Raw genomic sequence first — 15,001 nt, forward strand, 5'->3', positions numbered from 1 at the left:
CTATCATAACTGGAACCATTAACTACATTTCCTCCCCTTACTTTTAATATCCTCCATGACGTTAATTCTCCGTTGTCTTAAAACTGACCCATTCCAAAGAATCAGCATTTTACAATACGAGTCGGCATCGCCGCCTCCTGTCCAATAGCGTTTTGCAACGTTCCCGGGGAAAGGGGGCGAGGGTGGTTGTGAGCCTCGCGGAAACGAACGCCATATTTAAACGTTTTCTAGAATTTATTACGAATTTATATTCTCGCAGACCAGAATCCATTAAGCCGGACTCCAATTATCAAAAGGTGGGGAGATTTAAGAGGCGGTAAGATTCGCACCGACAAGCCTTTCCTATTACTCTCTCTCTCTCTCTCTCTCTCTCTCTCTCTCTCTCTCTCTCTCTCTCTCTCTCTCTCTCCCAAGCGAGGAATGCAATTTCATTTTGCCGTTTTTATCATTTTTTTTATGCTAATGGACGCGTCCCCCTCAGTGCATGAGAAGATCCAGAGGTTTTGGGAATTACTTTTGTCGGTAATGTAATTTTTTTCTATTTCACAGGAAATGACGTCACAGGCCTCAAAGTATGCTTGGGTGAATGAATGAATTTGTTTTGGCAAATGTTTACATTTTTTTTATGTTAAGGTAGCTTCATGAAGTTTATATATATATATATATATATATATATATATATATATATATATATATATATATATATATATATCGAGCTACAATGTCCTTTAATATCTAATTCGCTCTACCTCGGAATTAATATATTTTCATATATGCTTAACCGAAGGGGAATTTTTTTCTCGATAATAGACTTGCCTGGATCGGGGCGCGATCCCAGGATCCTTTCAAATCCAGGAAGCTTTTACCTACTACACTGACGTTCCTGGATTTGAAAGGATCCTGGGATCGCGCCCCGATCCAGGCAAGTCTATTATCGAGAAAAAAATTCCCCTTCGGTTAAGCATATATGAAAATATATTAATTCGAGGTAGAGCGAATTAGATATTAAAGGATATTGTAGCTCGATATATGTATATGAATCACGGAAAAGTGATATGACTTATATATATATATATATATATATATATATATATATATATATATATATATATATATATATATATTTTATATGTATTTCCGTCCCTGGTTTGTGATTTTTTCGCTTTATCAAAGTATTCTTTGATAGAAGATGGTTGTCATGTGTACTAAAATAAGATGGTTATTTGAGCATGTGTATGTATAGAACTATATCCTTATAAATATATAATAGTATATGTATATATACTATATACATACGTGCATATATTTATAGTATAGTACAGTAAATATTATATATATATATATATATATATATATACATATGATATATATATATATATATATATATATATATATATATATATATATGTGTGTGTGTGTGTGTGTGTGTGTGTGTGTGTGTGTGTGTGTGTTGAATAGCCACAATTTCCTCGTTACTTTCCGAATTCTTCGCGCTTTTCCGGATGATACGCTTGTTACTACGAAGCCTCCAGATCCAAGTGCAAGAAACATGAAGAGGTTATGATGTCCGGTAGCGGGAAACGAACCCGCGATACCATAATCACGACGAGGTCACGTTGGCGACCTGACCATGGGAAATATAAAAAGTGTTGCCTCTCGTACATACGTATACCTGTCGGTTATTTAGTAATATATCGGTCATAATATTTCTTGATAAATATCGCCATCAAAGATATTTCCTAATTTATTCCGGGTGTAGGCTTCCCTCACAGCAGGTACTGAAAACGACATCTACGTTTTAAACTGCACCGTATGGCTAAATTGTCAAAAATAATAACTGACTCTTAACACCTGTTTCACAAGCAAGTCCTACCTTCTGCAGTGAACTGTACTAAAAGTTGAAAAGAATGAATTTTGATATAAAATGTGAACAGAAAATACGACCAGAGTATATATGTAGAGTTATATACATGTATAAATATGCATCTCATTTTATGATGCGACTTTGTTGAATTTCACGACACATATATCATTATCATTCTGGTATCACTTTGTATAATATTCTGGATATTCCCTGGGTTGTTGAATATCCAGATCGTCCTTCAAAGCATATTCTAAAAGACTTCTCAAATAGAATCATCAAATATCCAATACCACACAGAAATTTGAGTACACTATTTCCCTTTTCTCTTTTCTAAATCTATCTTCGTCATCCGTGACTTCTATACACGCGCGCATACACACACATGATTGTATGTGGGGAGTGCTCAGCTGTTGGGGGATGACTTATATCGTACTGCAGATGACCTGAACAAGAATGGGCAGTCATATAATTAAAATGAGGCTGAGGGTTTAAAGTGAGGGCCCCTTAACACAAATAGTTATCAGTAATGAATAAGACATTGAAGTAGATGAGCAGGCGGCCGGTTTCTCCGGATACTTGGCACACAGGAAACACAAAGGACTGAAAGAAACCCCGAGCAACATGAAGCGAGAATCCAGATTACACTGCGGCTCCATTGCAGCTTGTTATGAAATCGATTTTGCTCTGAGCAAGGTTGTTTAATGCACGTGAATGTTGATCGAGGAATGAGTATATAAGGTACAAAGAACTCAGTCGCCTGAAGAATAACTTGCCTTAAAAATCCCTTATAAGGGAAGCAGTTCGTTGCTGGTTAATTACGAAGGCAAGTAGTTATGTTAATGGTCAATTTCGAATGGAAGAAGCTACATTACTGGTTATTAACTCAACACGTACATTACTCCACAAATGTTATAATCTGGCTGATCGCCAGTAACAATGCGGTTATAACGCAGCACAGATAAAACAGCACCACTAGAACACAATACAATGAGAGCACAACCTGATTATACTACAATACGATTATACCACAATGTACTTAAAACACAAAGCAATTTTAACACAACACAGGAATCACTCAGGAAAATGAAAATGAAATAAAGTCGAAGATTGAGATTGACTGTCCGCTATAATATGCACTTGCTCACTTACTGATTTGAGACTGGAATCCGTGTTCGTCAGGGGGCCAACGGGGAGGGAAATTTAATCCACTGTAACGATACATTAGCCAGTAGCAGGCGTCTCCAAAGGGAATCAGTAGGTCTGGAAGGAGTGGGATGTCTTGCTAGTCTGGTGGGGTGAAAGCATCTAAGAATAATCCTGAGTGTTTGTGCCATTTTATCTATTTGGAGGAGTCGCCAGAATCCTGCTAGGTGACGTTACATGTCCTACACCTCGATCCATGTGGTCGCATAGGGCCATGCAGTGATCTATGGTTTAGTATTCAAATTGGAAGCCGGTTTAGCCTTCTTCTGCCTGTGTGTGACCTCTTGGGACGGGTACGCTCTCTCTCGATTCTAGATAATCTGCATATTGGAGGTCGCAGGCAACCAAGCAGACAAGAGATGTTCAAGAGTTAATCCCTCAATGGAAGTTTTCTTTGGTTTGGAGGGGCGAATGTATGTTACTTTGAATCGGAGATGGCACAAACTATTAATTAATAATATATAATATATATATATATATATATATATATATATATATATATATATATATATATATATATATTACTTACGTGAACTATTGCTGTCATTTCTGGATTTCTGGTTTGTTCCTTCTGACTTCTGTCCTTCGTTTCTCGCTTGATGGTTGGGGTTCTGCTACAACTAGTTTTTATCTTGTTATTTATAATGTATTATGTCTTTCATTTGTATTTTAGCACTTTTAATGTTAATCTTATTGTTATCTGTCTTTATAGCTTGAAAATGAAACCTTTGTGTTTTGAAACGTCGCAATAAATTTATTTTAAGGACCACCTGGGATGTACTTCCTCCTACAACAGTCTTTTATTGTTCGAGTTACTAGTAACTGCCATATCTTAGAACTATATATATATATAGTATATATATATAATATATATATATATATATATATATATAATATATATAAATATATATATATATATATATATATATTATACATACATATATATATATATATATATATATATATGTGTATATATATATATATATATATATATATATATATATATATATATATATATATATATATATATATATAATATATATATACATATACATACATATATATAGTATATATATATACATATATATAATATATATATATATATATATATATATATATATATATATATGTATATATAAACTGAATCACGAAAGTTTGGAACGTGATAAATCCATAAATGAAGGTATAAGCCACGAAGGAAAAATAAACAACGGAGTTTCTGCAAGATCTTTCGAATCAACGTCCTTTACTCAGCAGATAAACTGACTTACATGAGGAATTGACAGTACAGGAAAGGTTGTAAAACTGACAAATAGGGATTATAAGGAGATTAGTACCTAGAATCCGGCACACCTGGAGAATGAGTAACCTTCCTAAACAAGCATAAATATGGGTACAATTAACAAAAAACAAAAAAACAAAAAAGATTAAGTCAATCTGCCCAGACACAAGGACAAGACAATTAAAGGATTATATAGGGAGACAGCTATTCAGAACTTTGGTAAACAAAAACTTATTCACAATACATACTCACAATACATATTAAACATACATATACAACGAAGATATCTCTAAGGCAACTAATTTGTATTTAAGTCTGTAATTATATCTTTGAGGTCATTCTTAAACATGTTACAAATACAAAGGTCTAAATGAAACACGTCACGACTAATATCAAAATTACAATGGGAAGTAAGTTGTATTATGTCAGATTCTAAAAGATTTCGTGATAAGACATCTCTTGACCTTGCAATTACTGAACTACCAATCCAGTTTATTCTGTGGTTGCTTTCACTTAAATGGATGAATATTGCATTAGATGTTTGCCCAGTTTTTACAGAATATTTATGCTGGTTTAATCTTACTTCTAAGCCCTTGCTCGACTGTCCGAGATAAAAAGAGGGGCAGTCCATACATGGAATTTTATATATTATGTTGTTGCTTTCCCTGGGACCAATTTTTATTAACATTCCTTTTAGTGTGTTACTATAGGAAAAAAACAAGGTTGACCTTAAAGGCTTTTAACAATGATTTAATGGTTTCAAATCCGTTAAAATAAGGCAAACTGAGAATGCTCTTAGAATTTTCTTTCTCCGTGTTACTTAAAATATAAAAATTTTTGTGGGCTCTATTATAACAAATATCTTTTTATGTGAAGGATAACATAAATCTTTCCCTATTTTTACTAAAGTCCCTATAGACTCTATTTTAGAATATCTTAATAATGAACTAACTCAGCATAAATTACCTCTACCTATAAGTCACATTATTTCACTCACTAGGTTGTGCATTTGTGATTGTAAGTTTATATTCAATGGTGAATTTTATCAACAACTATTTGGCATGGCAATCGGCAACCCTTTATCACCACTCCTCTCAAAGTTGTACATGGAATTCTTTGAAAAACGCTACTTACCTAATATTATCTATATTCCTGTAAAGTAGTATAGATATGTTGATGATATTTTAGCTGTTCTGCCTGCTGGTATTGATGTAAATGATTTACTCTCTAAATTAAATAACCAGGTACCATAGATCAAGTTTACTCTAGAATTGGAAAAGGACAATTGCCTCCATTTCTTAGATGTTTTGATACATAGAGAACCATTTCAATGTAAATTCAGTATTTATAGGAAACCACCAGCAACTTAACTTTTGTTCATTCCTATTCAGGCCACCATCTTAACATCAAAATATAATTTTTTCCTTCTACGTTTTTACGAGCATTGAACATTGATAGTCCCCAATATTTGGATCAAGAAACTGAATACATAAGAAAAATAGGGAAAGATTTAGGTTATCCTTCACATATATTAGATATTTGTTATAATAAAGCCCACAAAAAGTTTTATAGTTTAAGTAACGCGGAGAAAGAAAATTCTAAGAACATTCTCAGTTTGCCTTATTTTAACGGATTTGAAACCATTAAATCATTGTTAAAAGGGGTGAAAATAAAAATAATCATTGTTAAAAGAGGTGAAAATAAAAATAACTGAAAACGACAGATATTAGTGTCTAATCCATAGTTTTTGAGGTTGCTGAGATCAAGTCCAAGTTCACCCCCTATAGGGAGGAGGGGAGGGATAAAAGCGCTTGGAAGGGGTGATGTAAAAAACCCCAAAACGACAGGTATTAGTGTCAGGCTCATAGTTTGTGAGGTTGCCGAGATGAATAGGACATTCCTGATGCCTTTGAAGTCCAAGTTCAGCCCCATTAGGGAGGGGGGATGAAAATTGGTGGGAAGGGGATGATATAATATAAATATAACCAAAAATAACAGATATTAGTTTCTAACCCATAGTTTCCAAGGTTGCTGAGATGAACCCCCAATAGGGAGGGGGGACAAAAGGGGATGGGAAGTGGTGGTATAGTATAAAAATAACTGAAAATGTTTTTGAGGTTGCTAAGATGAATAGTGACACTCCTAATGTCATATAAGTCTAAGTTCATTCCTGAAAGGAAAGGGAATGATATGGAGTGGAAAGGTGGTGACGTAGAAATAACTGAAAATGACAGATATTAGTGTCTCATCTATAGTTATCGAGGCCGCTAAAATGAATGGTGATGCTTCAGATTTAATTCCTAGTTCAGCCCCGATAGGAGGGGCCAGGGGGAGTGAGAACGGGTATGTAGTGGGTGGCATGTAAAAGAACCAAAAATGACAGATATAAGTGTCTAACCCTTAGATTTTGGGGTTGCTGAGATAAATAAGGACACTTCCGATGACCTCTTAAGTCCAAGTTTAGCCATGAGAAAGGGGATGGAAAGGATGTAACATATAAAAATAACAGAAAATGACAGATATTAGTGTCTAATCCATAGTTTTTAAGGTTGCTGAGATGAATAGTGACACTCCCAATGGCCTTCAAGTCCAAGTTCAGCCCCAATAGGAAGGGGGATGAGAAGGGGTGGGAAGGGGATGACATGTAAAAATAGCTGACAAAGACAAATGTTAGCAGCTAATTTATTGTTTTTCAGGTTGCTGAGAAAATAGTGACACTGCCAATGCCCTTCAAGTCACGAGTTTAGACCCTATAAAAAGGGGGGTGAGAATGGGGTGCGAAGTTGGTGACATCTAAAAATAATTGAAAACTACAGATATTCGTGTCTAATCTGTAGTTTTTTATATCACTTTCATGAACAGGGATACTCCCTATGTCTGTCAAGTCCAAGTTCAGCATCAATAGGAATGGGATGTGAGAAGTGGTGAAATATGAAATGTCAAAAATGCTGGGCAATGAAACTGAAGCAACAATTTTAACAAGAAGAGAGGAGAGAGAACAGACAGACAGACAGACGAGAGACGAGAGAGAGAGGAGAGAGAGAGAGAGAGAGAGAGAGAGAATTTTTCAGTTGTCGTTCAAGTTTCCCTAGGCAGTGCCAGGCTGGTCAGCTAGTGTATGTATATATATATATATATATATATATATATATATATATATATATATATATATATATATATATATATATATATGTGTGTGTGTGTGTGTGTGTGTGTGTGTGTGCGTGCGCGTGTGTGTGTGTGTGTGTGCGTGTGTGTGTGTGTATAAGTCTGTGTGTGTATTCGAATATTTATATTTCGTATGTTATATGTGCTACATTATTGTACACCATAGCCTCCTTTTTATCTTTTATTCAGTCTATGCTTTCTTGGGTCATATTTCGTGTGCAGTCCAATTTAGTATCCTTAGTCAGGTCTGTATCGTGATTGCTTCCTTTGTTCGCACCGAAGATCCTACATCCATCTAAGACTCCTCTCCTCCATCTGGGGCGTATCCTGATTGCCCGGAAAGGAGGTTCCTCAAGGGAGAAGTTTCTCTCCTCCAGCGATTGTTTGGCTAACAAACTATGAAGGAAAAAAATTAGTTTTGCAGTAGAAAAAAAAGAAACCTCTCCTCTAAAGCCAGTCCCTTTTGCACTCGGATGGACAGAAAAAAAAAAAAAGATTTTTTTTTTGTGAAAGGAAATATGAACCCAATAGGGCTTCGATTTGTTTTGTTGAATGAAGTTCCTCTTACATAGCTCCGGATATTTTCGTAAGTGAGGGGACGTTGCTTTACGTCTCAAAGGATATTTGTTTGAGCGTTTTGAGTGCCATGCATTTGAGATATTTTGGAGATATTTGGGGCGAAGTGAGGTTTGGTGGGCTACGTTGGGAAGAAAGTGTTGGAGAGAAATAATTATTAAAAGGGAATAATGATTGATGTCTTCATTAATTACATTATTCTGCAAAGAAATTTGTTACGCAATGTTATATTGTGCTGTAACCTAAAATAGGTCTTGTTTTGTTTACACGGAGAATTATTTAGAAAATGTACGTTACGCTGAAGGAGGAGGGGGAGGAGGAGGAGGAGGAGGAGGAGGAGTGCTTGTTATTTACTAGTGGACCTTAACGTAATATTTCATTTGTCTGTTAGCTTCCTATTCCGTGTGATAGGAAGAGAACCCGCAGTAATGTGTCGACCATAGTCGCTCTCTGACACTTTAGATATAATTTTGTTTATTTTCTATTATATAGCACTTCTTGAAACTGTGCCAAGCCAGGTGCAATGTAGATTGTTTATGGACTCTGCCCGACTCATTGATGCAAAGACTCCATACCCTTCCTAGAGTAAATAAACCTGGACTTTGGGATTCAAATCCTGATGTTAATTACATTCTAATGGGTTGATCTCTGTATTATATTAAAAAGAAGCTAAAACTAATAAAGGAAGGTAACAAGATGGATTAAAAAAAATTCTTGTCACTTTGCGTATTTTATTTTCATCCAGGCTCCGCGAAAAAAAATGTTACTTATAGGAAAACCGTGATATAAATAAGAAAAATACCACGCATTAAAACATCTCATTTGGTGCCTGTTTTAATTATAAAACATTATTTCCTAAGACACATCAAACAATAGAGCAACATTACCGTTTAAGATGCGAATAAATAACGTTACATATCACTGCATAATCTCTTCAGTGTTCTATGATTGAACGTCTTCAGAAGATCCACAGAGACACAACCAAGTGGCTTTCTACATAACAGAACGCTTTACTTTTCCGGTAAAAAAAGGAAAAAAAAAAATCTTCTGTTTCCATGGTCGATTCTTTCTTTTCCGACCTAAAGTTTCTCTTCATCCGAGTGAGGGAAATAGTCAGGATGTAAGAGAGCTGTTTCGTCTCCTTCTGGAAAATGATTTTCCTTCTCTGTAGTTTGTTCCGTCAACAAATAATAAAAGAAAAAAGAAAACCTTTTCCCATAACACCTTCTTGAGGAGGCAATCAGGATCCTTCTCAGATGGATTCCGGCTTAAGGGCAGGATAAGGGTGGAGATGGAGGAGACTGAGGAATGAGATGTATGTTGTTCTGCTCTCATAGAGGAGAGACGTAGAATTAATGAGGGCATTGGCATATGTGATACAGGGGGAATGAGATATACAGTATGCTGCTGTATAGGAAGTAGGGCTTTAGAATATTCTAATGAGAGGTTTCAGAACTACACACACACACCGGCTCTTTCACGAGGGCTCCAAAAGGAAAGGTTTCCGTAGGGGGTTGGTTCCGTCAGTGCACATCATTCAGTGCAATTCAGGCATTGTTTAAGTTTCTTTGCAGCGTCCCTTCGGCCCCCTAGCTGCTACTACTTTCATTCCTTTTACTGTACCTCCGTTCATATTCTCCCACTTCCATTTCACTGTTCACCCTCTCCTAACAATTGTTTCGTAGTGCAACTGCGAGGTTTTCCTTCTGTAACACCTTTCAAACCCTTTTACTGTCAATTTCCGTTTCAGCGCTGAATGGTCTTAGTTGCCCTAGCGCTAGGCTTAATGCCAAAAAAATCTGTACAGGAAAGGTATATAGACAGGAGTGCATTTATCAGGGATGCGGGGTCAACCTTCTGGAAAAATGAGGGGGGTAAAAATGAGAGGAAGATGTATCGTTATCAAACACTTCCTGGCAAAATGAACTCTTTCATATTCTAAACTAGATCCGCTGTTAGGGTCGCAATTTGTAACGAGCCTCCTACAGCAGTTTCTATCACGAATGGCTCATCTCATATTCGGTTTTAGTTGATGTTTAAGGACGGACTCCCTTTCTGGCTCAAAAATTCTTCGTTTATCCGGGCTTGGGAATGGGTGAGTTGGGCTGGCTCCTTGCGAAAAAACGTGTGATGACGTTTCCTTGACCACAAATAGGACTAGTACTATCCACAGATGGGTTGCCTGGTGTGTGAATGGCCAGTATCAAACCGCAGCTTTTGCAAATGGAAGGACAGTGCTCAGTCACTGACTTCTTGTATGCATATACACACAAAAAACACAAGTATGTATATATATATATATATATATGTGTGTGTGTGTGTGTGTGTGTGTGTGTGTGTGTGTGTGTGTGTGTGTGTGTATCTATGTATGTATTTAGAGCCAAATTAGCAGAAGGCCACTTTGCAGAGTCACACTAAGTAAATGAAGGCTGGCAGGAGCACTTAGGAATTTGACATTTTGACAGTTTAGTCCAACGTTTCATAATACGCTTTTATATCTTCAGGGAATTTTACAGTAGATATAAATAAAATTATTCGAAAATTTTTTAAATTATAACATTAAAAATATATATGTACACACACTTGTGTTTAATGCGTATATATAAGTGGGCATATAAATAAAATATTTGTCATGTATTCACAGGTATCCTGAGGTGCAATCCTGTGGTCTCTCACGGGAGGCGTAAAAACCCCAGTAAAAAGTTTTATATTTCTTCGAGCAACAAGAAATGAATATCAAAGAAATGGAGAAATAAAAAAATATTATTCTTCGTTTCTTTTTTCTGAATACTATTGCAAATGTCATTCCCTTATCGAATTATTTATAATTATGATAATTTGTTGAATTATGTATGATTGTATTACTTAAATAGAGATTAAAGTATATTGATTTTTATTTAGTTTTTCAAAATAGCTTCAGTTGGGAATCTGAATATTGGCATTTAATTGGCTAGTCGCATTCGAATTCCTCAGTCACTCCCAGTTTATGTTAAGATATTGAAAGCAAGCCTTTACATATTGGATACATAATGTTGCTGCCTAGAAATACAAGATGGCTGTCACTCTCAGGTAATGCGTGGATTTGGGGTAACTTCAGCTTGATTAGTTTACCTTTTTGTAGGTTAGAAATCGGTTAAGCCCCGCTTAATTCGTTTTCATCCTCATTTTTAAAAAATGGTCGAGTAACCTGATGTAACAGTCTAATAGTATAGTGACAGTGCACAACCAGGGCACGCTGGTTGACACTATACATGGATAAAATTGTGATATGATAAAAACCTCCTCTAAGTGGGACCACCTTGACGTGGTGAGGGGGCTCTTGACACCTAGGAATTTGTTCCCGGGTTCGAGTCAGAGTCCCATAGATCATCGTTTAATTTTGGATTAATTGTTGCGGAATTTTCCACCTTTGTAAAATTTATTAGACATGAAAATAGGAAAAGATATCATTTCTGGGACTGGGTTTATATCCAAAACTAAATAGTGGGAACTAAGGTAGGATCATCAATCGCCCGATAATGTTCAGACCTGAGAGAGATCAGGCGGAACTATTCTTTAGAGCTGGACCACGGATTCCTTGGGGGTCTGGTTCTGGGTTTAGGACTCTCGGTATTCTTTCTGGTTTACCCATAACATGATTAGGGTGGGGATGATTGTATTCTTGTAATACTTGCAGTCCTATCAAGCGGGTTTGGCTTACACTTGAGCCACTCTAATCATGTTATGCCATCTCCAGTGGGGTAGGGTAGCGGACATTTGGGATTCGGTTCTCACTTGTGCCATTGGTGGTGGAATACTCCAAGAAAGGCTGATGATATTTTTTTTAAGGTTTTCAAGTTTAAATTGTTTTTTTTTTTATTTTTATTTTATTTATATATATACTTTTTATACCCCCTCTAATCTTTATGACGAGTAACTATCAGGATTTGAGTACCCCTGGACCTTTTGATGCTTTGGAGCAGATGACGACCTTGGACAAGACCTTGGACACAACTTCAGGAAATCTCAATTAATCAAGACCACGATGGTAGCTCTACAAAACATTGTGTTGGAAAACTATCTAATGTGAAAAATTTGCGAGTGCTTCATGTCGTGGGCATACCAGTGCAGTGCATTATGACACTATTTTGACAACCTTCCATCCCTTTGGAACTATAATTGAAATAAGGATGAATTTCCTTAAAGTCACATCAAAATGGGAAGCATGGATTATTTTTGATAGACATGATGATGCCATTAAGGCTAGCAGTAACATCAATACAGTTCAAATAAATCAGTGTGTTATAGAGGGAGCTTTGACAGATAAAGTACACTAAAATTTGGATAGATTTGTACCATCTGAATGGGTTCAAGATGCACATTAGAAAACAGAGGGTAATAAACCATCCAGAACTCCCAAACCTCCTATGTGGCTAGTTGCTACAGCGAAGGAGGAAACTTACAATTATTATAAGTTCTGCAGGTACCTCCAGAAAAAGGTAGGAGGAATAGAGTGGAGATAAATCTAGATTTGGAAAATGTACAGTGCTAATACATGCTAAATAAAATACACAAGCGCAAATGCTATCTGCAATGAATCCTTCTGGGCTTGATATGATTAAAGAAATCAAACCCCACCTGAATTTTAGTTATGGCCGAGGTGTCATTTTTGACAAAGATTTATATGAGTTCACAGAGAGTGAGATCTTTGAAATGAGCCCATTGACCGTGTGGAAAGTGAAAAAGACACTCATTGCTCCATGTAATCATTGAAAATGAAAGAGTGCGAGTAAGACCCTTCATCCCGAAATCTATTAAATGTTTCAACTGTTTCAAGTTTGGTCATTCATCAAAAGTGTGTAGGAACGTAAAAGTTTGCATAAATTGCTCTGCCCCTGACCATGGTATCTGTTATGAAACACCAAATTGTTGTAATATTCAGTTGAACCATAAGGCTAATAATAAAAATTGTGAAGCATACAAATATGAACTGTCAGCAGTAAATAAGGCTAATGCTGAACACATTAGCATAGCATATGCCAGACAACAATTGGGCCAATCAAAGAGCTATGCAAGAGCTCTAAATCTACTACCCCTTACTACCACAAGTTGTCCTGCGGGAGCACCTTCTCCTGCAGTAGGTGTATCAACTCCTGTGGTAGAGGCCCGGTATCTGGGTTGGGTGCTCAGTCACTAGAAGCAAGAGCACACACCACCAAAGCAGGCAAGCTGCCTGTGGTTGAAAAAGTCTCTCCTCCAGATGAAGATGCTCTCCCATCATCTCTTCCATCTCCTACTTTTAAAGTAGTAAATCTATCACAGGCAGAACTCTGCCTGATCTAATGGAATCAGAACAGTTAAGGAACCCCAAGAGAGGGACTCCTTCAGGCTCTCCCCCTTATACTCCAAATAAGTATGCTTCGATATTTTACAGCTATAGTGTGCTTTCCTCAAGTGAAGCAAGTACATCAATGGAACACAATCACCAAGGTAAAGAGGTGGCACAGATTACAACGGTAGAAGTTCATCCTCCTCCTAAAGAAAATCAAACTAGGAGAAATAAAGATCACAGGGTTAGTTATAAAAAAACCCATCTATTTCCCAACCACCCAAAGAGGAAAAAAGAAAAGCTTCCAAATCGGATTTGTAATGGCTTTATTCAACATCCTACAATGGAACTGTAAAGGATTTCGTTCTCGTGCTGAAAATCTAAAGGTCCTCTTAGGAGAAACTAATCCTGGAGTAATTTGCCTGGAGGAAACTCAATTAGGTCCAGAGAAGTTCAATCCTGGACTTAATTATGAGATCTTCACGTCCACCCCTTCAGTGGGTGATCGAGCACATGGAGGAGCAGCTATTATCGTGAGCAAATCACTGGAATTCTTGCCTGTAGCCCTCAGTACAAATTTACAGGCTGTTGCTCTTAAGATCACATTAGACAAGCAGATTACTGTGTGTTCCATCTACCTGCCTCCTAGATCAAACTTCACAAACACTGATAGCCAATCACTAATTGATCAACTGCCACAACCATTTTTTATTTTTGATGATGTTAATGCCCATAATCCGTTATGGGGAGGACATACTTCAGATAATGAAGGTAAAATTATAGAAGACATTATTAATAATAATGATATTGTGTATTTAAAAGATGGTACTATGACTTACCATAATATATATTTTAATTCTTACTCTGCTATTGATCTGAGTATATGTTCCTCTGCAATAGCTTTAGGTTTTACTTGGTCAGTAAATGAATTTTTAAATGGAAGTGATCACTATCCCATTCTTTTAAAGTTTACCAGAAATGCCCCTACAAAAATGCCACAAAAATGGAAGCCATTGGAAGCTGATTGGGAGAAGTATGAAAGGAAATCCATCTAGATAAACCATTTGAATCTTTTAACAACCATATTAAAGCGTATGAGTATTGGACAAACACTGTATTAGCCAGTGCAGGAGCCTCTATTCCAAAAACTACTGGCAAGCCAAGGAGACCAAACAGTTCCATGGTGGGACAAAAAGTGTGCCACCCTAAGAAAAATTACTAGAAGATGCTACAAGAAATACAAATCAAATGGCACTTCCACTTCTAAAACAATGTATCAGCGAGCCATGGCAAATCAACGCCGATACTTTCATCGTGCCAAGAAAGACTCTTGGATTTATTATATAAATGGAATTAACTCTAAAATACCACCGATATTTATATGGAAAAAGGTACGAAAACTTGCAGGGAAGTTTGTGCTACCCAAAACTCCCTCTTTGAGAGTAGGAAATAACCTCATTACAAACCCTTCAGATATAGCTGAATCATTGGGTCAAGATTTCTCTAACATTTCTAGCCCTAATAACTATTCTAGTGAATTCCAAAGAATCAGGAACACTCAGGTCAACCTGAATCTATCTGGTGATAACCGGGAGGCATA

This window comes from Macrobrachium nipponense, chromosome 45, assembly GCF_015104395.2.
Source record: "Macrobrachium nipponense isolate FS-2020 chromosome 45, ASM1510439v2, whole genome shotgun sequence".
NCBI lineage: Eukaryota > Metazoa > Arthropoda > Malacostraca > Decapoda > Palaemonidae > Macrobrachium > Macrobrachium nipponense.